This window comes from Notolabrus celidotus, chromosome 21 (assembly GCF_009762535.1).
Source record: "Notolabrus celidotus isolate fNotCel1 chromosome 21, fNotCel1.pri, whole genome shotgun sequence".
Classification (NCBI taxonomy): Eukaryota; Metazoa; Chordata; class Actinopteri; order Labriformes; family Labridae; genus Notolabrus; species Notolabrus celidotus.
Genome location: NC_048292.1, coordinates 10,162,791 through 10,181,716, shown reverse-complemented (window position 1 = coordinate 10,181,716; position 18,926 = coordinate 10,162,791). Strand labels below are relative to the sequence as shown.

Below are 18,926 nucleotides of genomic sequence, written 5' to 3'. Positions count from 1 at the left end.
TACACACACGTGTTCATACACACAATGGGCAGGGTCGTATTTCATACCTTTAATGAATAGCTGCAGTGGCTTCTGACAATCCCCCCAGTGCAGAGAGAAAATAATAAGCTCTGCATAATAACTGTCCTTCATCAGTGTTCACTCATCACAACCCTATATGGCGGGCTCACTCCCTCCTTTCCTCCTCATCTCCCGATTCACGGTTCAGGGAAGCAAGGGGGGGAGAGAAGCGAGCAGCATGGCTCCCATGGGAGCTGGCTACACGATAGAGCCATTATGGGGAAATAGGCTCGCACATTTCAGGGGCCAAAAGGGGGCATGCTTAAGTAAACTATCCCCACTATTCACTTTCATAGAAGAGCTGCAGCCGCGGAGCAATCTTTAACAATGTCTCACACACACAAACACACAACAGCCTGCACAAGCATGCAAATTTATGAGAACTTCTGCGCACACGGGACAATGCAAACCTTGAAATACGCCCCGGTGTTTCACAGTTTGAGCTACGAACATCCAGTGGTAGATTCATATTACCATGAGGTATTCTAATGCATCCGCGCATTCCCCTGCTGTTTAAGGATTGAATGGATCTGTTGGCTAAATGCAATCTCATTATTCAATGCCGTCGCACATTCAAAAATGTTCCTGCTTGAGTATTATAATGGCATCGCAGCCATATTCTTGCTTTCAAACTGCATCACGCTCAAAACCTATTACCAACACGGAAGGTTTGTTGTATTTCAAAATGAAGATTAAGACTGAATAATTTATACAAATGCCTCAACAGCTCTTTACAACAGCACAGACCCATTCACAACTCAGCTCAACACTCTCTTTCCCTCTTTACTGCGCCGCTAGCAGGCTGAAGTCTCTCACACAAAATGAACTGAGTTGTTGTATCTTTGCTGTTCAGTTTGTTATACTGGAAGCATATATTTCATTTTTTCTCACTCTGACATGAGAAGCAATTATGCAGTTGTGATTTACTATGAGTGATGAGCAGCTGGGTTTGAAGCTACAGTTTGTTGGGTTGATTGCTAAAGAGCCTGATGATATGCAAGCTACATCCAAGCAGAGAACATATGGAATATTTACTGACTCCACACAGTTATAGTCAATGTATTATTAGCTTTCATGTCAGAAAAGGCACAACAGAAAAGGGAACTCGTGTTAATATTACAAGACTGCATCCAAACATAGGTGTTACAGCAGAAAGATATGACAGTACACGTTACAAATACAAGGAGGGCTGTGATAAGTTAGTGCAAAATGTTTTAGTGTTTTCACTAGGGATGACCACAATTAATCGATTATCGATTAATTGATTGTTAAGAAATTACTTAAAACACACATTTTTGTTATCAATTTTCCATCACGTGGAACAAACATCATGTGGTCTCATATTACACTCATCTATCAGGGAGGTGTTTTAAGTTTAAAGCATGTTTCGATGTGAATCAGCTGTTAAAGGAGACGCTCAGCTGGCGGCTGCGGCTGTGCATCAGGTCTCCACGTGCGCTTTTTAAAAGAGGATCAATACAAAACTGCTGCCAACAACAACACGGACACAAAGGTTGACAGCTTTAAACAGGATATTTCCCACCTTTGGATACAAAGGCAACAGACAGGTGGGAAATTCTGGTACGCTACGTTTACAGACCAGCAACATCAGAGCCGTCTGGGCTTTTCTGCAGCTGGACTGATTATGACCCGGTTGGGCTCCCGGCTGACACCTGACCGAATACACATGTTTATTTTTCTCAATAAGAACGAGTAGACAGAAAACTGGACACTGTGAGTCTGCAGTACTTTTCTGTTAGTATTATGAGCCTTCACATTATAAGATTATGTCCGCGGAGAATATTTTAATGAGCCTCATCGTTGATATTCTGCGTGTCAAACATGTACCCGTATTCAATCCCGTCAGTGATATGCATTTTGTTGCTGTAGAAAATAAAATTTAGGGGGAAAACAACCTATTTGGCATTGTTTTTGACGTAAGAATAATAATGTTTTTTTATCAATTAATCGATAATTGATCGTTAACATTTCCAAAAATCGATCACGGAAAATACTTAAAATGTACATCCCTAGTTTTCACTCAACTAAAAGGGGTTGTTCTGGTGTTTTTGAAGTGGGTTTATATGAGGTACTTGTCAAAAGCACCTGAGTGCTGCAACTCTACCACGTTACTCAGCTAATTCTAAGAAACACTCATGTGTGCGCTCTATTTCCAAAATGAACAATGCTTTACTTTGTCGTCAGAGCCCATTTGTTGTTGCACTATATGCAGATTTGTTCCCCCACCTGCAGCGCACTGATCAGCTAATGGGGTCCATAATATAAGAGTCAACTTGACGTTTACCCGTATGCTTTTATATTGTGAATTATGATTTTTTTGTTGGAGATGATTTTAAGCAACAAATGTTAAAAATTATTCATCTGACAGTGATGGCTGCCGATGTTAGCTGTTTAAGGGGAAACCTAAGCTGTAATAAGTGTGTTTGGTGATAAGATAAACATGTCCTGCAGACCATGGGCTCTGTCATTATTAGGGATGGGTACCTTTCACATTCGAACCAATATGGTACCGATGCCCGGTACCTGGTAATCGGTATCAGTACTCAATGGTACCAATTTTCAGTACTTTTGTGTGTTTATGTGGTAATAAATGTTAACTTGTTTAAAAGTAAAATCTCAAAATGTTTAAAGTTAACATATTCATTTCTCAATATATAAACGTACACAAATATATCAAAACAACATCCAATTGTTTGTATATATACATTTCTTCAACATGAAATGAACAGAAACAGGATTATATAGGTGATTAGATATATTAGCTGACACGTGCTCATGGCGTCTAATTGCTCTTTCGGGAGTTTATCAGTTAAAGGTGACATATCACGCTTTTTTCATCAATATATATTGGTCTAAGAGGTCCCCAAAACATGTCTTTAAAGTTTATGCTCAAAAAACCACTTTGAAATCAGATTTTGGCATGCCTGAAAAGCCCTCTTCTTCAGTCCTCCTCAGAACACTCCGTTTTCCCTCTGACCACGCCCCCTCCGGAAGTGGATGTGCCTCGGCTCTCCGGCACGTTGATCTAATGTTAACATGTTGGCTGAATATACACGGCTGCTCAGAGATCGCGTTACTTCAACCCTCTCAATCTGATCCAGAATCTGATCCTGACGGAGAGGCGCCTGTAGCAGGACCTTTCTGAACAATTGGTCATAGATTTAGTGTTTCTTGTTGTTTTATTTATCAGTATGTAGACGTGTGTCTTGGTACACAGCTACGAACATGTAGCTATGTGGCTATGCTAACTAGCGCTAGCACTTATCCATGATAAATAAAAATCATCCACTAGATCTTCAAATCTGCAGACGTGGGGAGTAAAACCGACCTTTGTGTTTATTAAGACAGCCTACAACTAGCATGCCTCCCTCCTAAGCTCCTTGTTACCACACATTTGTGCAGGTAATGAAAAACGGGGGAGGGATTCTGCATTATTTTATACAGTCTATGGGCTGAACAAGCTCCGAGCTCTGACTCCGTGACAGACCGGATATTGTTGTTACGTAACAAAAACACGGAAGTCTGAAACGGCTCGTTTCACACACATTTACAGAAAGGTGTAGAAATCAAAACAGGGGCAGAATGGATTTTTTTCATTCTCGGGGGGTTTGTAGACATGCCAGGGACACATATTTCAGGTAGAGAACCATTAAAAAGTCAATTTTGCATGATATGTCACCTTAAACACATGCGAATGCCTGCGGATGGGGAAAAGTCTGTTTATAATAACAGGACACACAACTTACTTGTTGGGCATTCACATACACAGGAACGGTTATAAACAGGGCAGGTAGTCGGAGCGAGAGAGACCGCCTCAACTTAATCCTCCTGCAGTTCTGCCTCGCGGTGAGTGCTCGCTCCCGTCAGCTGCCGGCTCCGTTTGGCGCGCTCCCGAGCAGATGCAGAGTGCAGAGACGTCCACCCGATCAGTCTCAAACTTTATTACAGGGCCAAAGTATGGAGTACGCCTACTCTTCCACTCCCTCACAGTCACAAGGATGAGTTCAGGTCCCCGAAACATGGTACCGTTTGATTTAACGTGAATCGTTACTCGGTAGTACCGACGGAATTCAGTCGGTGCTTATAAAAGTACAGAATTCAGTACCCATCCCTAGTCATTATGCAATAAAAATTAAAAAAAATTGAAGGACATAGATAAAATTGGAAAACCTACTTTCATTTGACATTCCTGGTTTTCTGATTTAACTTCTGAAAATTGAAGACAGTCGATAGGACAGTGGCGTTCTGTACAAACTCTGATCAGTGAGCTATCTTATGTGAGCTGCTTCTTTCTTCTAATTCAGAAAGGCCTTGAGGTTCTGTTGTTGCCAAGTCTCACTTGGGCTCACAGTTCACACACCTGTTGGTGCAAATTAAGATCTCCGCTGCTTTCCAGTAAGCATAGAAGCTACTCTCCTCTATCCCTGTTAGAATCACTCATTTTTCTTAGTTTGGTTGTATTTTTGTCTCTTTCAAAGTATGCAGATGTGATTAGGTGATCAGTTCACAGCAGAAGAGCATGACGCATCAGGGAATAGTTGTCCTTCTAACGGCGAAGTAAATGCTCTGAAGGAAATGTTTAAATATAACGTACATTCACCATCATTACTGTTCAGGTAAGAATTTCTTAAAGTTAGCTAAATTATGTGGTAGCGTTGAGTCACTCCGCAGCGGTTGATAGCCTAGTTTCAGTTTTCTGGCCAACTTTCAAACAACTGGGCTCAGCTGACCAGGATCCCCTGTTATACACTCCCTTTTCACAAATACTGCATACAACCCCTCTTTAACAACCTTGAACTATTCCTTTAAATGGAAAGGATGATAAGGACATACCATAAGCTTCATATTAAACTGATCTATGAGAGGAGTTCTGTTAAATATCTTTGAATAAAGTCAGTAAACTCTACCTGTTTTTTCCCAGTAGGGATGAAGTGAGAAAGAATTGCAATGATTCAAGGGCATAGTTCTTAGCCTGAAGTTTTCCCCAACACATTCTAAGCCAATTTGCCTTGAGGGAGGACTTTTCAGCGGAGGTTCATTTGAACCCAGGACATTTTTCCTTGTCAGAAGAAAGATGGCTATTTTTATCTTTTCCTCCTTGTTCAATGAACCCACTGGGAGTTTTGCAGTTCTTCCCTGATCCAGGCAGGATGGTGGGTTTAAAGGGATTTTTGTCCTTTTCCAAAGGATTCTACAACCAACCTGGGGTTAACGTTTCTGTTGTGTCCCATTTGTTATCTGTGCTTTCGCCAGGGGTTTCTCTAACTCTTCCCCTTCAAGTGCAATTGTTTTCCTTCCTTAAGCAATACTCTTTTTAAGGTGGTCCAAGTTTCATTTTGTCACATTATTTAAATACCTCACGCAGAACTGTGGATTGCACAATATTTCAAAACAGCAGATTACCGCTCCTATTGACAGGAACCTCAGACATTCTGGAAGAAAGGCACTGATGCAATTCAACATCAATAGATTTTTTTCTTTTTAAGTTTTTGTGCAAGTATTACAAAAGCATAACACTACTTCTCGGGCAAAAAGCCCACCCTCTGAACCTTAATATGCCATCTCTCAGCACCAGTTTCTGTACTCACAAAGGATTTAGTTCACTTTCCTAACTCCCTTTAGTAGTTCTATATTCCCATTTCTCTCGTTTCTATATCTCCACGTTCTCCCTGAGCTCCAGATCATATTGTTCTTCAAGGCTGGAATCATACTGGAGATTTAGAACTTGGAGGATTAGAGGAGGCAGTATTGTCCCTGGTGGCTATTCCCTTTTGTAGAGCAAACCCAAAAATAAAGGTCCAAATCCGCCAGAGGATAAAGGAACCAATCCATCATGCAGTTTCAAACATCCCACTTGTGGTCATTTCAAATGATAGTGCATCTGTATGTGTAGAGTGTGTCGGTGTCCAGGTGTGTGAGCATGCAACAGCAGAGTCAGCCGGTACAAAATAAAACTCTTGACATTTTATGCAATGCTATATATGCATCTCAGAGGATTTACTGCAACACAGTCCTGGATCCTGTGAGATTCAGAATGAAATTCTGTCTTATGAAACAGGAAGGTCCGTGCTACTGGGATTATGCAAACATGGTCTTCTTTTTTTTCATGATCCCCATCCAGATAGAGGTGTTGTGCAGAATGCATTTAAAGGGAAGAATCAAAGCAATACTTTTCTCTACTTCCTGCTCTTGAGGAGTGCAGACGCTTTTTTGCTTGCTCTTGCTTATGCTTGCATTCTTTTCATTTTAACTCTTTTTTCTTCACTGAGAGACTACAAGCAGTCACTCCAGGATACTTAGAAACCACTGGGACTATAATTTATTGTCGACAAAGTAAACTACTGCCTTACCTCGACATTTTATCGAAACTGCAAACGTGGCCTACTGATCGGCAAAAGCCTGTTAGCAGCTGAGCTAACTGGAACCAAAATGCCTCCTTTCACTGTGGACGATTTTCAGAAGATCCTTCAGAAAATTGCTGTGCTGGAAACAAAGATGCATCGGATAGAAGTGAATGTGGAAGTGAATGGACTATGCGGGAATGACACCACTCTTCCATGGGGTCAGAGCAGCAGACATGTACCTGCTAACACACGGCTAGTTAGCCCAAACAATGACACTCCAAAACAGGAGGACTGTGCAGCTGTGCTACTCCCTCCCCATCTCTGTTTTTTGTATTTAAATTTGATTTTTTCCCTTCATGTAAAACGTCTTTGAGTAGCCTACTTAGAAAAGTGCTATAATATAAGTACTGATAATTATTATTAACACTTGTATTATTAGTATTGTTATTATTAGGTGTGTGATAATATTGAAAATATTACTAATAATATAATAAAAATTAAAGTGAAATCAAAGTAAAATAAAATACAGGCCTATCATAAATAAAGCCATTAATCAAATGTCAGCTGTCAGGCAGAAACCTTGCATCTCCAAAACCACTATTTTTTTAGGATGTAAAAAATAAGTTGTTTTCTTACATAACTAAACACTGCATGAGATTCAACCATGCATTTTTAAAAAAATAGTTTTTTTCTTTTCATTTTTAAAACATCATAAAAGAATACCAGTAGCATTGCTTAATGCAAAAAAAATAAGAAACCATGATAAAATACAGAGATACAAGGTTTCTACCTGATAGTGACAATAATAATACATTTTTGTTAGAATCTTTGCATACACTGACAGTCTGCATTACACTTTTATTTTCTGGATATTTTCTATTTTAGTTGATTTACTTTAAACTTTCACCATTTCTGTTTCCATCAGTTCTGTTCCCCTCATTCACACACCTTCATTATTTCTCTGTCTGCTCACACACACACCTACCACAGGTCCCTGCGGTAGGTTTGCACAGACGCTTGCCCTGTATGTCTCTCCCTCAAGTGTCTGCGTTGCTAACTTCTCAGCAGTCTGTTTTGAAATGCTGCCATTCAAACTCAACACGTACCTGACTTTATTTTTCCACCTGCACTTGAATTTTGAGAGCAGGTGAGCTGCGTGGGAAAGAGGCTTGTAGCTAATCAAAAGTAACCTTGCATAAAAAAAAAATAAAGTTTGGCATCACTTTCACGTTTTAAAAGAGCAACATAAGCAGACCGCATGAAGGAACACCTGACTCGATATATTCACAGGAAAGATTTATCAGAGGTCGTCTGTGCGGATTTGTGTGTGTGTTTCTCGGAGATGGGAGATGAAGAATAAAATAGCCAGACATGCTCCCCATTTGCTCCTCCTGTTATCTAAACTGTCTACATCATTCCCCATGTCAGAGTCCGGGTCAGACTTTCTTTGAATCTTGTGGATTGAGTGATTAGTCCACAGTTTCAAACTGCAACTTCTTGGGGAAACATTTAACTCAGCACATGCTCTTCCTCTCTGTCCTGTCAATAATAGGGCTACTTAACTTAGAGTACTTCCATTGTAAAAATCTACATTTGGAGCTTTTATTTTCTGCAGTTTGTTTTCTGGTTTCGTGTGTTTTTGGCTTAATCAACTTATGTATGACCCGCTGGTCATCATTTTTGCTTCATGGCCATTACTGAGGCTGCACCTAGATTTTTTTATAGCCCGAACCCGTTTACAGCCCGACTGCCCTGACATTATTCATTACTGGTCTGGCTAATTTTGCAAGTTTTGGGTAGGATGGTCTGTTGATCTTCCACTAGCCAAGAACATCGGTTTCATCTTCCCTGACAGTCGTTTTAATGCAGCGAGATACCCCGTCCTCTCCCCAGTCAGCTCGCTGTACATTTTCCCACTCTTTTTGCTGGAGGATGAGTGTGCTCCTCTCTGGAGAGCTCTGGGTCTCGAGTCTCCACATCTCGTCATGCTCTTGCAGCACCGTGCATAGCTTGCAGAAGTGTGCGGGCATGAGCATGTACGGCCTCCCTGCCTGAGTGTGACAACTTTCTCAGCTGGTTAAATTTTGGCCAGAGGAATGATGCGATCTTATAGAGGTCCTGTATTATCACTTTACGCGCGAGCCAGTGCTCATGCCATTGACGCACAACCGCTTGCTGAGGGGAGTCCAGATTCACCTGACCACTCATTTACAGCTTAAGCCCGAGCCCGTGTAAAATGATAGAAATTATGACCGAACCTGGTTCAGACAAATATCTTCAGGTCTGCTGCACAGGTCCTGCAGACGACATGAATTGCACACAGGCATAGCCAACAGTGTGTGAATGTGTGTGTATGTTATTTTCTTGGTCCTGTTTGCAGTTAACAGCCTCTGCTATCATATAATAAATGTATAAGGAATGAATGAATGTACTTGTAGGCAGTGTGTAGGCGTTTTGTGTATTTGGAAGATGAGCTCTTCATACATATGGTATTGACTTCTTCCACAGTTGTGAAACAGAAATGTTGTGCAGCAAAGTTTTTAAGTGTATAACAATAAGGAAACTTGTATACATCCCACTTGACGGAGTCTAAAGCAAACTACCCACAATTCCATCTGTTCATACATCACACTTTTTTTTTTTTTTCTTCTACAAGAGAATAGAAAATATAATGGCAAAAATGTTCCAGTTATTTTCTTCAAAAGGTAGAAGTTATATATGTGGAATGTATTGTATTTAACCTGGCATCACTTTATAACAAAACAATCAACATTCCTGTTTAAAGTCTCATTTAGATTTGAAGTTGTTGGCAGGGATTTCTGTCTCTGCAGACTCCTGTAACTACTCATACAGCTTCACACCCAGAGGCTGCTCAGAGTAACCAGAGTCATCTCCCGTCTCCTGCAACTAAGCAGCTTTTCTGTAGAAGTCAGGGATTAAGCACCTTGCTCCAGGCCACTTCAACATATGATTTCTATGGTTATTACTCAAAGCGCAGGGAGCGTTACTCTTTTGATTTTTTTTTTTTTGTGACTAGTCAGAGCAATCAAACTGGCAACTGTCCAGCTTTCTGACAACTTTTCTGGGCTACTGCCATGGTAGTGGTAGACACTGGACAAGAGGGCCGAAATGTCATGTGTGAAGACTCAACATCTCTGGCAACGATAGCAGAGTGACCCTAGGGACTCCAAGTGTAGCACTGTTAGCTCAATTCCTCTTATTAGAGTTTATATTTGATTTGCTTTGAATTCACTAGAGCATTTTGTTTGGTGCTGAAATATGACAGGTGGAAGAGACAGAGGAGGCGGGTGAAAGCAAAAAGGAATGAGATGCAGTGGCCCAGGTCACAATCAAACCTGGGTCAGAGTGGTAAGGACTCAGCTTTGGTCTTTTGCTGATATGTACTGGAGGCGTTTTTCGACCGCAGGAACTTTACCCCCGAACTAGGGACTTTAACCCTGAACTATGTGGGTTTCGAAGGGAGGAACCAGGGTCTAAATTTAGTTCAAGGGTAGTTAATCTCCTCCCTGAAAATCCCCTGCTTGGGGGGGTGGTACTTTTCAGAGGTCCTGGGACTTTCGGCTGAACGTAATGGTGTTTGTGGAGTTAACACAGTTGTTGAAACACAGGGAGTTCTTAGGAATGCATCCTAGTTTAGTTTTTTATTAAGATTTCAAAATGTTATTTAATATATATTTTTTTCTCCATATGTCACTGGCCTGATTTGCACAATCTACCCGGACTTCAGCCTGTGGTCAAAACGCAGATACCAATGGGGGCACAGGAACCTTTTAGTTCCGGGGAAAGCCCCCAGAACTAATGGTCAAAATGGTCCTTATGGTGTTGATCTTTTTAAGGCACTTAAAAGTCAAAATGCACGTGTACCCCTTTTCCACCAGGTCAGTTTGAGGGCTGGTTCAGAGCCAGTGCCTCAGCTGAAGCCAGTTATTTATGTTTTGAGTACTAAGAGCTGGGCCTAAACCAGAAACATGGTTCCAGAGTAGCACCAACTCCTTGCTGTACTAGAAGGAAGGACTGCTTACAGCAGGGGGTTGAGGCAGATTTATTGTGAGGTGGCTCTCTTGTAGCCCTTGCTTGCGGAAAAGAAAGCTGGTTCTTACGTTGAGCCAACTCTGAACTAGCACTAGCACCAGCCCAGAAGTAGCACCCGGCCAGTTTGGTGAAAAGGGGTAATGGAATGGAGAGCTGGGACTGCCACTAAAGATGTTGTGTTTGGATTTTGTTAATTATGCATGTTAAATTGCGACTCAAAATGGGACAAGAGCCTAAAGTGCACAATCTATAAACAAATGGGAATGGCAGGTGTAAAAAACGCAGAAACTTTCAAGGGTACAAACGCAGAGAGCAAAGATTGTACAAAGAAGTTAAGTGAGATGCATGGCATCAGAGAGAAATGCTAGTTAAAGATGTATTTTTCCCTGACTTATAATAGGTCAAAGCAAGTCAAACATACTGCAATACAACTGAAGTGAAGCCTAACTAATAAGGGCAGTAACATTGTCCACCAACGTAAAGGAATGATAATGTCAATGAAGATATTTTGCAACAGGTTTAATCCATAAGGGGCACCTCTAAAAATATGTATGTACAGCTACAGCATGCAAGGATAAACCAAGTACAATCAGCTGAAATGTGGTTTGTAGCTGCAGGGGGATGAGTAATGCATGCTGAAGGCTGTCTTTGGGATCCCTTGGAAGGATGGTAGTGTGGCAGCTTGCGGCCCGGTAATCTGTCTTCCAATGTCGAGCCGTGTACATACCTGAGATCTGACAGAGAGGACAGCTCCTGGATACTGACAATGCCCATGTGCAACATAGAGCACAAGAAAGAACACACCTGCGCTCACACACGCAGAAAACACACACAACAAGAAACACCTGCCTACAATGCCACAGAGACACTGTGTTCTGAGGCCATTTTTGTGTTAAGACCACATGCTTTGAAACGATACTTCAGAGGAGATAGGGTTCAGTCATTGCAAATTGACTGATCAATCTTCATAACTGCCCTTGGTGGGAACACAGATGTTTTCGCCTCTTCTCTATAGGGCAGCTGTTAAAACGGGTCCATCCCTTTTCTGCACCAGCTGCACTCAAACCTAAACCCAGGGACATTTGTTCTGTTTTAAAAATAAAAGTTCAGGTCAGAACAGTCAAAGTCAACAGTCTTCTCTAATGGAACTAATCATCACTTGATCTAAACTAATGATGTGGCACAAATTAAGAGCAATAATTATGCTGTTTTACCCTCCTTTTTCTTTTTTCTTTTTTTTTGCTCTCAATGTGTCAGCTGTAGTGGCCTAGTTGTCTCATCAGTGTCATTGTCAAAGTCAGCGTGATGGAGGTTGTCCTTAAGGGTTTAAGTGTGTGAGTATAAAGGGGGGTTAGTGAGGGAGAAACCAAACTGTGGTGCTCGGAAGTCCATAGCATACAATCAAACTGCTCTCAGGCTCCGGCAATGCTGGGACTGATGCAGCCTATTTGCAGCAATGTCTTGTTATGGGTTTACATGTTGAGTGTTTGGATGAGGGTTTTTGTAGAATTTAAATCATCTTTAATTTCATCTTCACAAATGAATAGGGTTGCAAAATTGCGGGAACTTTCAAAGCTGGAAACTTTCCATGGGAATAAACGGGAATTTATGGGAATAAATCCATGAATTTACTAAATTGAAGGTTGGCTCTTAATAGGGAACTTAGATAAAGTTGGAGAAAATATATTTTAGCATAATCCTGACTATAACAACCAGATTTCATGCAAGTGCAGTTGAATACTATTCCTCAATCCAATGCACATAGCACACTGCTTACTGCAGGGCTAATGAGACCCCGCCATCCATACATGCACTGTGCATTCCTCCATCACGTGCACAGATGATTTCTAGTATCAGGCTAGGCCTGAGAAGCTTGAGGGAAGATGCTTTTTTATTTGCATGATGAATGGGACTTTGTTGGGACTGCATTTTTGTTAACTTTTGAATGGGTTGGGTCGGGGTGGATGAGTAATATTTAACTAAGCGTTGTTCATTAAAATATTCAACGCTTGATAAAATTCTACTACAAATAAATCTGTTTCAATTCAATTCCCTTTCCATTAAATTACCCTAAATTCCCATTAATTCCCTTTATTCCCATGGACAGTTTTGAATTTGGAATATTTCCAAAATTCCCCAGCTTAACTTCCCATTGAAATTTACCGGAAATTTTCCACCCCTTTGAAACCCTACAAATGACCAATATCTGCGTTAAAAGAGATCATACATTTAAAACGCATAAGTCCGTTTGAAGCAGCTTAAACACATCTGACATTTCAGAGACCTCTATTCATCGTTTTGTTTCAACATGTGCCCCCACACTCAGAGTGTGTTTTATGTTCAAATCAAAAGCTGTTAAAATTCAAGAGGTCATGCTGTGTCTCTGCCTGTCCCCACCTGCCCTGATCTCATGCTTCAGGGCAGTTAAAAAAGGAAATTAAAAACAGGTCTGACTTGGTTGACTCAACAACAACTTATCAGTTCATGCAATTAAAAGGTAAAGCTTTGAAATACATGCAAGAGGTCTCTGACCACAGACAGCACAGCTTTCCTCCAATACCTTTGATGAAGCCATTCGTATCCAACATTTCCACTTTTAAACAACAGTGTTAAGGAAATGCACATATGGTGTGCTATTAATTGGAAACGTTGAAAGTATGTTGATACCCCTCATATGCTTTTGAGTGTTTAAGAAAAGGCTAGCGCTAAAATTCAGTTAGCTTAACTCATAATATCTGATCACTACCAAGGAGAAAGCTAGCAGATGAACAACATAAAACCAACTTAGTTTACACCTTGTGTTATATTTATATATTTGTGAGTTCAACCAACAAGATGTAGAATACTCATTAAGGAGCTTTAGCGGTCCTCATTATACATCATTTTGGATAGCTCTCTCCCTGTTTCTAGCTGTTATGCTAAGCTAAAATGTAGCTAGCTTTCACATTATACTTATGTAGACTCAAAAAAATCTTCTCTAGTTGTAGCTGCTGTTGGTAGTCGTGATATAAACATCAGTTTGGAGAAAGATTTCGAATTTCAACACTACCCCTCCCCACCAGATTTCCCCTACGTCTCGTGCGCGTTCTATGAGGAAGTAGTGCCGGCTCCCCAGCCAATCAGAACGACGTAGTAGGGGCTGCCATTTGACCAATCAGGACAAAGGGTCGGAGAGTAGCTCTGATTGGTCCGTCATAACGGAAACGAGGGGAATAATAACATTGCTTGATACAAAGGCGTTGGAAAACACAGAGATTTGGCCATAATCTCAAATTAATTCAATTACTGATGAGTACTAATGGGTATTAGGACTTTTTTTCCCAAACTTAGCAGAAAAAAATAATAGTTTTTTACCCTATTCCTACTAACTGCACCTTTAACATCATCAAAACAGCACAGAACACACTTCCTAAAGTATCAAGCTACTTCTTTAAGTAGGAAGCTTGAGCCAAGGAGCAGAAATAACTCGACCCGTGGAAACAGAAAACAGCAAACTAGCTAGCAGGGTTCCCACGCGTCCTGGAAAACAGTTGACCAGTTTTCCAGTACTGGAAAACACCTAGAAAATGGGAGATAAAGTAAAATGTCCTGGAAAATCACATATAGTCCTGGAAAATGATTCCAACATGGCTGCGTGCGACCTGACCCTATTAACAAACACATCCCCATTCATTGAAAGTTGAGTGCACGCTGTGCTGGAAAAGACAACTTTTTTCACATCTTTTCTCCTTCACTTCATAATCATGCATTCACAGAAAACGGGGGTATATTGTTTATGTTTTATGGTACATTTGGCTCAATTACCGTACTCTAGCTCAGTTGTTCTCAAAGTGGGGTCCTGAGACCCCTGGGGGTCTGCGAACCATAGCGTGGGGGTCCGTGAAATAATTTGAATACATTTCTAGTAAATCATAAAATTATGCTGTGTCATTACAAAACAGCATACACCATTGTTATGATACCATTTGGTGGCTCGAAGAGATGTGAGTCTTGTTACTGTAAATTTTCTGAAAGCGTTTAAGATCAATTACTTGAAAAGTATAAATGCTGTCATGTTGAGTCCACAAGGAATGAAATGACCCTCTGTTTTAAAATATACAAGTGGTATTTACTTGATTCAAATTGAAGTATTATCTGTTTATCACTATGGTACAGGTCTGAAGTATTTACATTGATACGTGTTACAATACAAATAGTTCCAAGGGCAACTAAGAGTGCAAATGGTAGTAAGCATGTGCTTTAGTGATGGGAAGTTGGGCTCTTTTCAGAGAGCCGGCTCTTTTGACTCGGCCCCCAATGAAGTGCCGGCTCTTTCGACTCCCGAACGGCTCTTAATTTAGGATCTTTTGTAGCCGTATATTTTACCTTAATTTTACAAAAACTAATGGTTTGTGTGTTGAAAACCGTTTTACGTAAGGTCTTTTTATGAGAAGCCTTATAATTGCCCAATTGTGTGCATTTATTCTGTTAAATAATCTTTATCACCCTGATCCTAGGGTTATGATTAGAGTTAGGGTTTTGATTAGGGTTAGGGTTGTGATTAGGGTTAGGGTTAGGGTTGTGATTAGGGTTAGAGTTGTGATAAGGGTTTGGGTTGGGGTTAGGGTTAGGGTTGTGATTAGGGTTAGGTTTAGGGTTGTGATTAGGGTTAGGGTTAGGGTTGTGATTAGGGTTGGGGTTAGGGTTAGGGTTGTGATTAGGGTTGGGGTTAAGGGTTAGGGTTGTGATTAGGGTTAGGGTTGTGATTAGGGTTAGGGTGGTGATTAGGGTTAGGGTTGGGGTTAGGGTTGTGATTAGGGTTAGGGTTGTGATTAGGGTTAGGGTTGGGGTTAGGATTGTGATTAGGGTTAGGGTTGTGGTTAGGGTTGTGATTAGGGTTGGGGTTAGGGTTGTGATTAGGGTTAGGGTTGTGATTAGGGTTAGGGTTGTGATTAGGGTTAGGGTTGGGGTTAGGATTGTGATTAGGGTTAGGGTAAGGGTTGTGATTAGGGTTAGGGTTGTGATTAGGGTTGGGGTTGGATTGTGATTAGGGTTAGGGTAAGGGTTGTGATTAGGGTTAGGGTTGTGATTAGGGTTGGGGTTGGATTGTGATTAGGGTTAGGGTAAGGGTTGTGATTAGGGTTAGGGTTGTGATTAGGGTTATGGTTGGGGTTAGGGTTGTGATTAGGGTTAGGGTTGTGATTAGGGTTAGGGTAAGGGTTGTGATTAGGGTTAGGGTTGTGATTAGGGTTAGGATTGTGATTAGGGTTAGGGTAAGGGTTGTGATTAGGGTTGTGGTTAGGGTTAGGGTTGTGATTAGGGTAAGGGTTGTGATTAGGTTTAGGTTTAGGGTTGTGATTAGGGTTAGGGTTGTGATTAGGGTTATGATTATGATTAGGGTAAGGGTTTTGATTAGGGTTAGGGTTGGGGTTAGGGTTGTGATTAGGGTTAGGGTTGTGATTAGGGTTAGGGATGGGATTAGGGTTGGGGTTAGGGTTAGGGTTGTGATTAGGGTTAGGGTTGTGATTAGGGTTGGGGTTAGGGTTGGGTTGTGATTAGGGTTGGGGTTAGGGTTAGGGTTGTGATTAGGGTTAGGGTTGTGATTAGGGTTGGGGTTAGGGTTAGGGTTGTGATTAGGGTTGGGGTTAGGGTTGTGATTAGGGTTAGGGTTGTGATTAGGGTTGTGATTATGATTAGGGTTAGGGTTTTGATTAGGGTTAGGGTTGGGGTTAGGGTTGTGATTAGGGTTAGGGTTGTGATTAGGGTTGGGGTTAGGGTTGTGATTAGGGTTAGGGTTGTGATTAGGGTTGTGATTATGATTAGGGTTGTGATTATGATTAGGGTTGGGGTTAGGGTTGTGATTAGGGTTAGGGTTGGGGTTAGGGTTGTGATTAGGGTTAGGGTTGTGATTAGGGTTAGGGTTAGGATTGTGATTAGGGTTAGGGTTAGGGTAAGGGTTGTGATTAGGGTTAGGGTTGGGGTTAGGTTTAGGTTTAGGGTTGTGATTAGGGTTAGGGTTGTGATTAGGGTTAGGTTTAGGTTTAGGTTTAGGGTTGTGATTAGGGTTAGGGTTGGGGTTAGGGTTGTGATTAGGGTTAGGGTTGGGGTTAGGGTTGTGATTAGGGTTAGGGATGGGATTAGGGTTGGGGTTAGGGTTAGGGTTGTGATTAGGGTTAGGGTTGTGATTAGGGTTGGGGTTAGGGTTAGGGTTGTGATTAGGGTTGGGGTTAGGGTTGTGATTAGGGTTAGGGTTGTGATTTAGGTTGGGGTTAGGGTTAGGGTTGTGATTAGGGTTGGGGTTAGGGTTGTGATTAGGGTTAGGGTTGTGATTAGGGTTAGGGTTGTGATTAGGGTTAGGGTTGGGGTTAGGGTTGTGATTAGGGTTAGGGTTGGGGTTAGGGTTGTGATTAGGGTTAGGGTTGGGGTTAGGGTTGTGATTAGGGTTAGGGTTGTGATTAGGGTTAGGGTTAGGATTGTGATTAGGGTTAGGGTAAGGGTTATGATTAGGGTTAGGGTTTTGATTAGGGTTAGGGTTGGGGTTAGGGTTGTGATTAGGGTTAGGGTTGTGATTAGGGTTATGATTAGGATTAGGGTTAGGTTTAGAACCAGAATCAAACTCATGCAAACAGAACCAGAATCAAACTCAACCAGAACCGAACCAGAACTGAACCAGAACCGAAACAGAACCGAACCAAACCAGAACCAAACCAGAACCAAACCGGAACCGAACCAGAACCGAACCATACCAGAACCGAACCAGACTTGAACCAGAACCAAACCAGAACCATACCAGAACTGAACCAGAACCGAACCAGAACCATACCAGAACCGAACCAGAACCGAACCAGAACCAAACCAGAACCGAACCAGATCTGAATCAGAACCGAACCGGAATCGAACCAGAACCGAACCAGACCCGAACCAGACCCGAACCAGAACCGTACCAGAACTGAACCAGAACCAAACCAGAACCATACCAGAACCAAACCAGAACCGTACCAGAACCGAACCAGATCCATACCAGAACCGAACCAGACTTAAACCAGAATTGAACCAGAACCGAACCAGATCCATACCAGAACCAACCAGACTTGAACCAGAATTGAACCAGAACAGAACCGAACCAGAACCATACAAGAACAGAACAAGAACAGAACCAGAACTGAACTCAAGCAAACTGAACCAAAACCAGAACCAAACTCAAGCAAACAAAACCAGAACCAACTCAGGTAAACAGAACCAGAACCAAACTCAAGCAAACTTTATTAATGTCCTCAGGTTGGCATTGATAAAAATCAGATGCCTCAGCTTGGATGGGCTGATCCGATTTCTCCTCTCAGCGAGTATTTGCCCTGTCTTCAAGAAGACTCTCTCTGAAGGAACAGATGAAGCCAGGATACACAGCCTCCCCTCCATCACCTGTTTAGGGTTGTGATTAGGGTTATGATTAGGGTTAGGGTTGGGGTTAGGGTTAGGGTTGTGTTTAGGGTTAGGGTTGTGATTAGGGTTAGGGTTGTGATTAGGTTTGGGTTAGGGTTGTGTTTATGGTTAGGGTTGTGATTAGGGTTAGGGTTGTGATTAGGGTTAGGGTTGTGATTAGGGTTAGGGTTGTGATTAGGGTTAGGGTTGTGATTAGGGTTAGGGTTGTGATTAGGGTTAGGGTTGGGGTTAGGGTTAGGGTTGTGTTTAGGGTTAGGGTTGTAATTAGGGTTAGGGTTGGGGTTAGGGTTGTGTTTAGGTTTGGGTTGTGATTAGGGTTAGGGTTGTGTTTATGGTTAGGGTTGTTATTAGGGTTAGGGTTGTGATTAGGGTTGGGGTTAGGGTTAGGATTGTGATTAGGGTTAGGGTTGTGATTAGGATTAGGATTAGGGTTAGGTTTAGAACCAGAACTAAACTTAAGCATATAGAACCAGAACCAAACTCATGCAAAGAGAACCAGAATCAAACTCAACCAGAACAGAACCAGAACTAAACCAGAACCGAAACAGAATCAAACTCAACCAGAACCGAACCAGAACCAAACCGGAACCGAACCAGAACCGAACCAGAACCGAACCATACCAGAACCGAACCAGACTTGAACCAGAACCAAAGCAGAACCGAACCAGACTTGAACCAGAACCAAACCAGAACCGAACCAGAACTGAACCAGAACCGAACCAGAACCATACCAGAACCGAACCAGATCTGAACCAGAACCGAACCGGAATCGAACCAAAACCGAACCGAACCCGAACCAGAACCGAACCAGACTTGAACCAGAACCAAACCAGAACCGAACCAGACCCGAACCAGAACCGTACCAGAACTGAACCACAACCAAACCGAACCAGAACCATACCAGAACCGAACCAGATCCATACCAGAACCGAACCAGACTTGAACCAGAATTGAACCAGAACCGAACCGAACCAGATCCATACCAGAACCAACCAGACTTGAACCAGAATTGAACCAGAATTGAACCAG

General features: G+C 41.8%; 1 long non-coding RNA gene across 2 annotated transcripts in view; it reads right to left on the bottom strand.

Annotated features, from left to right (window-relative positions):
* The window catches only part of LOC117804693, a 233,533-nt gene that overhangs the window by 169,383 nt on the left and 45,224 nt on the right, over positions 1 to 18,926 (bottom strand). The window contains exon 3 of one of the 2 annotated variants that reach the window (XR_004629222.1): positions 10,983 to 11,212. The exons of the other annotated variant lie outside the window; for it this stretch is intronic. This is a non-coding gene — a long non-coding RNA (uncharacterized LOC117804693). Of the gene's footprint in view, positions 1 to 10,982; positions 11,213 to 18,926 lie in introns of those variants that run through there. 2 annotated transcript variants of the gene reach the window in all.